The sequence below is a fragment of the Egretta garzetta genome, unplaced genomic scaffold (genome assembly GCF_000687185.1).
Source record: "Egretta garzetta isolate BGI_Z169 unplaced genomic scaffold, ASM68718v1 scaffold613, whole genome shotgun sequence".
Lineage (NCBI taxonomy): Eukaryota > Metazoa > Chordata > Aves > Pelecaniformes > Ardeidae > Egretta > Egretta garzetta.
The window spans coordinates 48261-55072 of NW_009259120.1; positions in this window are offsets into that span (position 1 = coordinate 48261).

A 6812-nucleotide genomic window follows, 5' to 3' on the forward strand; every position below is an offset into this window, starting at 1 on the left:
CTGCCACTCTCCGGGCAGAGGGCAATGGCGGGGAGCTGCTTCCCCCAAAAAGGGGGAGGCTGAGGAGGGCCGGGGGCAGTTGTCTCCTCCCCGGGAGGGAGCGGCGACTCAGGAGAAGAACGTGGAGAGGGAAGCGGGGGCGCGTTAGGGCTGCCTCTGTCAAGACGCAAAAGGAGGGTTAGTGGGGTAGGCGATTCCCCTGCGAGGGAGGGGAGGGCCCAGACTGCGGCCAGAGCCATCCCCGGGGAAGTCTGCAAAGACGGGAACGGCAAGAAGAGAGCCAGGGAGAACGTCCACCCTCCGTTGGAGGCGAGGGGGAACGCTGGCACCGAGGCTGAGGGAGAGGCTGAGGGACTTCATGCCGCCTTCGCCTCGGTCTGTCACAGCCCGAGCAGTTCTCCCCCGGGTACTCAGCCCCCCGAGCTGGAAGGCGGGGATGGAGAGCGGCATAAACCCCCCGTAACCCCGGCGGAAGCAGCTGAGGACCTGCTGCGCCGCCTGGACACCCACCAGCCCACGGGGCCGGCTGGGATCCCCCCGAGAGTGCTGAGGGAGCTGGCGGAGGAGCTTGCCAAGGCGCTCTCCATCACTGCTCAGCAGCCCTGGGTCACAGGGGAGGTCCCAGACGGCTGGAGACTTGCTAATGGGACGCCCATCCACAAGAGGGGCCGGCAGGAGGATGCGGGGAGCTACGGCCCCGCCAGCCTGACCTGGGTACCGAGGAAGGTGATGGAGCCTTCATCCTGAGCGCGCTCACCTGCCAAGGGCAGGACAACCAGGGGATCGGGCCCAGCCAGCATGGCTCCATGAAGGGCAGGTCCTGCCTGACCAACTGATCTCCTGCTGTGCCCAGGTGACCCATCCCGGTGGATGTCGCCTGCCTGGGCTTCAGCAAAGCCTCTGACCCTCTCTCCCCGAGCATTCTGGAGAAGCTGGCGGCTCTTGGCTTGGACGGGCGCACTCTTTGCTGGGTAAAAATCCGGCTGGATGGCCGAGCCCCGAGAGTTGTGGTCAACGGAGTTCGATCCAGTTGGGGTCGGTCACGAGCGGTGTCCCCCAGGGCTCAGTGCTGGGCCCAGTTCTGTTTAACATCTTTATCCATGACCTGGCCGAGGGGATCGAGGGCACCCCCAGTCCGTTTGCAGATGACACCGAGCTGGGCGGGAGTGTGGATCTGCTGGGGGGAGGGGGGCTCTGCAGAGGGACCTGGCCAGGCTGGAGCCATGGGCCCAGCCCAGCTGGGTGAGGGTCAACAAGGCCAAGGGCCGGGTCCCACCCTGGGGTCACCACAACCCCAGGCAGCGCTCCAGGCGTGGGGCAGAGGGGCTGGAAAGCTGCCCGGCGGAAAAGGACCTGGGGGTGCTGGTGTTAGGTTAACGGTTGGGCTTGATGATCTTAAAGGTCTTTTCCAACCTAAATGATTCTATGGTTCTATCCTCAAAGGATAAAGGAACCACAGAAGACTCCTAAAAAACATAATTTCTCAAACTTGGTTCTGCAGACTCAAATACAATAAAGAAATGTTCACCTGAAATCATGGGTGTTGCTGCAGTGATGTAACGCTTAATAGCAGAAATCTCACCTATGATTTCACCTAAATACTGTCCATCACGTGAACGGTAAAGAGGAGCCACACAGGCTATGTAAACTGAAACACGGACGAATTTAGAAACCATGAGGCAAAGTATGATTTGGAGGTAAAAGCTGTCAGTGCAGCTAAATAAGAAAGAGAAATATGAAATAAGTGAAATTACAAAATTATGAAATAAATAAAAAAATAGAAAAATATATAAAAATAAGAAAAAGGAATAGAAATATGAAAAAAAAAAATCGTATTTTTGAAAGAACTACAATGATGCTGCGATTCTGACATGTGAACCCTATAGGGGCCGTCATCCCTATAGGGGCCGTGTGTGCACCCTCTAGGGGCCATGTGATTGCTGTAGGGGACGCCTGTGAGCCCTAGAGAAGCCGTGCGCTCCCTATAGGGGAAGTTCTGTTTAATGTCTTTATCCATGACCTGGCCGAGGGGATTGAGGGCACCCTCAGCCAGTTCGCAGGTGACACCGAGCTGGGTGGGAGTGTGGATCTGCTGGGGGGAGGGGGCCCTGCAGAGGGACCTGGCCAGGCTGGATCCTGGGCCCAGAACAATTGGGCTTGGGCCTCTGGAGACCCAGGAGGACGATGTGCTCAGCCTGGTGGCAGAGCTGAAAGCGGACGTGGAAAGGTTGAGGAGTATCAGGGAGTGTGAGAGGGAGATGGGTTGGTGGAGCCACACCCCACCATCCCTGAGGCCACGGAAGCAGATGGAGGCTCCACAAGAAGCTGAGACTCCCCTGCCCTCTTGCCACCAAGCAGAAGAAGGGGACCTAAGCAACGGTGGGGAATGGAAACAGGTCCCTGCTTGGGGCGGCAGGTGAATCCTCTCCTGGCCTCCCTCATCTTCCCAATTGTCCTTACACAACAGAGATGGGGCTCTGGAACTTGAGGGTCAAGCAAAGGAGGATGTAGGCCAATGTCCATCCAGGGGGTTGCTTAGGGTGAGCTCTTGGTGCCAGCCCCAGGAAGATGATTGCTGTGTCACCATGGGCAGCGGTGGCCGTGTCACCGTGATGTCACTGTGGACTTGTGACATGGGTGCCCTTGTGGGTAGAAAGGGGGCTGTTCCTGGAGGCGGGGGAGCATCTGGAGAAGAGGAGGGGTGCTCGGTACTCTGGCCAAAGCTGCTGGGCAATGGTGCTAGCCCCAGGGCACCCAGGTGCCTGCCGCCCTGGCCCTGGCCTGACCTCCCAAGCCCTGGGGACTGACCAGGGATACACCTTCCCACCATGGCTCCCTGCACCATGTCCCGCTTGCTCGCAGAGGGAGGAGTGGTCAGAGCTGGTGGAAGCTGTTCAGGAGCAGGCTGAGGTCAAGAAGGTACTGGGCACAGGAGGGCCAGGGGGTCAACATGTTTGTGGGGGGAAGCCCCCTCAGAGCGGGCATGGCATGGACTCTTGACCACCACCTTTGCTTGTCCAGCTGCTCAGGAACAAGCTCCAGTGCCTCCTGGACAGATGGGAAGGCCTCCAAGAGCCAACAGCTTTGTGAGTGGGGATGGGGCCCTGATTGAAACCTGGGGCAGTGGGGTGGGAGTGCTGAGCAGTTTCAGGTGGACCTGGGCCACTGGCAGACACCTTTATGGCCCCTGCTGCTCCTTCAGCCTGCTCTGGAGAGCCCTCTGTCGAAAAACTTCTTGACTTTGAGGGTGACAGAGCACTGGCCCAGGCTGCCCAGGGGAGCTGTGGAGTCTCCTTCTCTGGAGATATTCAAAGCCTGCCTGGATGAAGTCCTGTGTAACATGCTCTAGGAGAACCTGCTTGAGCAGGGGGGTTGGACTGGGTGATCTCTGGAGGTCCCTTCCAACCCTTGCCATTCTGTGATTCTCCTAAGCAGCTCAAAGCTTCTCTGAGCAACTCAGGACTCCTGGAAGCAGCTCTGCACAACTCTGAGCAGCTCCCAGGCTCTCCTCCATGTTCCCAAGGCCTGGGGCGGGACAGGGGGTGGGTTGTGTGGTGCTGGGATGCTGGAGATGCCTGGTGCCAGCCTCAGCAGAAGCTGGGTAGCACCCTGTCAGCCACCCGGGGTGTCAGCATGCCGGCCAAGGTCTCTTCTCACAGCCCCAAACCCCACGGTGTCTGCAGCAGGGGGAAGACGGCGCAGGCATCTGAGGTGGGCGAGTCGCTGCTGCAGGAGATGGTGGCTGTGCGGGTGGTAAGACAGAAAACCCCTGGGGAGGGAAAGGTCTGCGCTGTGCCTGGGGCCCATGGGGGCACCGATCTCACGGGGCTGAGGAAGGGGGGGCTGAGTCCCCAAACCTCTGCCACCTCGCACCCCCCGACACGTCCCTGCTGTGCCTTGGCCTGTAGGAGGAGCAGCTGGCTTCAAGGAGGCAGAAGATCACTTCTTGGCTGAGGTGAGTTGCCCTGGGGGCTCGGGGTGCCGGGGCTCTTCCATGGGCAGTGGGATGCCTGTGCCAGCGCTCCAAGGGCATTCGGCAGCTTTGGCCTTGTCTGGGATGAAATGGCCAAGAGAGATGTGGGGAGTGTTGTGCCCAGCATGGTCCAAGGTCCCACAGTAGCATTCGAAGAGGGTGGTTTTAAGCAGCTGAGACAAATCTGCCCCCTGCTCTGCCTGACCCCTCTCCTGTCCCACAGGAGAATTCTTCTGTTCCTCGCCTTCCTGCAGATTGCCTTCCTCATCCTGGGCCTGCTGGACAGGGACATCCTCTACAGGGTCCTGCCACCGAAGCTGGCAGATGCCTTTGGGAGCCGCCTAGCGAGTCCCCGCTTCCTTTGAAATAAAACCAGCAAGAGGAGAAATAAATGTGTGATTGGGGGAGCAGGCGTGACCTTGTCAATGAAGGTCGGAGGGAGGTGGCTGCTGCTTTCCCGTGCCCCACGGCACCTCTGCCTCAGACCTGGCTCTTGACCGTTTTGGAGGCAGGAGGCTCTATCCACCACCCTGCTTTAAGACAGGCGCAATGGAATTTGACCAGCAGTGACCTCCCTTCTACAAGAGGGTTTGGTGTTAGAAGAAACGAGACCAAAGCAGCTGAAAGCGTCAAAAAAGTGCAAATTGAGCTAATAAATATGGATTAAGTATGCTTTGGGGGGGTGTCCTGGTTTTGGCTGGGACAGAGTGGGTTTTCTTCCTAGTGGCTGATGTAGTGCTGTGTTTGGGATTTGCTGGAATGTTGATGACACACTCATGTTTTGGTTGTTGCTGGGTGGTGCTTGGGCTGGCCAGCGACTTCTCAGCTCTCAGCTCTGCCGGGGGCACAGGAAGCTGGGAGGGGACACGGCCAGGACAGCTGACCCCAGCTGACCTAAGGGCTATTCCATACCATAGGACGTCATGCTCAGTGTATAAGCTGGGGGAAGAAGAAGGAAGGGGGGGACATTCGGAGCGATGGCGTCTGTCTTCCCAAGACACCGTAACGCGTGATGGAGCCCGGCTGTCCTGGGGACGGCTGAGCACCCGCCTGCCCATGGCAAGCAGGGAATGAATCCCTTGCTTTGCTTTGCTTGTGCGTGCGGCTTTTGCTTTCCCTATTAAAGCGTCTTTATCTCAACCCACGAGTTTTCTCACTTTTACTCTTCTGATTCTCTCCCCCATCCCACCGTGGGGGGAGTGAGCGAGCGGCTGCGTGGGGCTGGCTTGCCAGCCGGGGTTAAACCACGACAGGGGGTCATGTGAACGAGTGCTCAAACGCAAACGGTAACAAGTGCAGAGTTCCCAGGAAACACCAGAGATCTGCAAAGCCGTTTGGAAATTGTCCTTGGATCAGCTATCGTATCTGGGATAACTTCCAGTATGTCCAGTAAGATCATGGCATGAGCTGTGGGGGTAGCATCTTGTAATGCCAATAGAAGTTGTCTGTCTGTTGGGATGGTCTGCAACGCACAAGGGACCCCCCCATCTTAACGGGAGAGTGGGGATTACTGTGGCGTATGCTGTTGGCATAACACAAAACTGATTCTCTGCTCACATCAAGGTACGGAGCCAGAGCTGACAGCCGTGGGGCCGAGAGCGAAGGTGGTGGGGCTGGTGTGCCGACTGCCCGACCGGCAGCCCCAGGCCGGCCCCAGCGTGCCCCCCAGGGTCCCCAAGCCCCTGCCGGTGACCCTGAGACCCCCCGTGGGGCTGGCTGCCTCCAAGCCCCCGGCCGATGGCGAGAAGGCGGTGGCACAAACGGTGGCATCAAGCAGCAAGGCGCACGCCGGGCCTGCTGCCCAACCCAAGCAGCCGGGCTGGCTGTGACGGGCGCCCCCGGGGGGGGCCAAACCCTGCCGCGCCATCCTGTCGACTGCGTGCCACCCCTTGGGGCCCCGGGGGGGCATCAGGGCTGCACCCACCCCGCTGGAGGAGCAGGAGGTGTCCGTGCCCATCACACCCCAGCAGTGGCCTGAGCAGGAGCACATGAAGAAGCTGGCCCAGGAGGAGCGGCAGCGGGGGGCCCCGCGGATGTCACTGGGCCAGCTGCAGGTTTTTGTGCAGAGGGAGATCGACATGGAGAGGGCCTATGCATATGGCTACCCATAACCCACCGCTCCAGCACCATTCCCCGTAGCACCCATGCGCAGAGGAGATCTGGAGGCAGAGACCTGCACCCACCCACTCCAGCCCCAGCCCTCTCCCGGACCCCCCCTGTTTCTTCCTTAGGTCATTAAAAGAGTTGGGCGTTCGCTTTGCAGCGCCACTCTGCCCGCAGTCGTTTGTGCAGCGGGAGGGAGGGCAAGGGGTTAACGCAGCCCCTGCCCACCCTGTGGGTGGCTCATCTGGGCTGGGGATGGCCACCCAGAGCATGGGTAGAGGGGACGCCGCTCTGGATGGCAGGTGCCTGGGGGAGAAGCCACGCTGATTACAATCAATGCTGGGGGGCCCCAGGCCGCCACCACAGGGCACTGTGGGACGTCAAGAAATTGGGGAAGTACTTGGAGCACCCCGAGATGGAGTTTCTGTATCCTGTACCCAACAATTTCAAGTGACTATGAGAGGTCTTCTCTCCCAGCTGGGTAGGTGCAACAGTCGCCTGGTATCCCCGAGCATCATCTAATTCCTCGTACCTGGAATTAGACCTCTTAATCTGGAAAAATGTGGTCAGGGCTCAGCTTACGCTCTCCCCACAGGCACCTGATGGACGCCCCAGTTTGGAAAGGGGAGACAAATCCTCCCCACCCCTCAAGCCGTGTTCTGCATCTGCCGCTGCCGGTCAGTAGCCCCAGCCCCCGGCCCCTCGCCCGGCCCCAGGCTGCAGCCGCGGGGCCCCC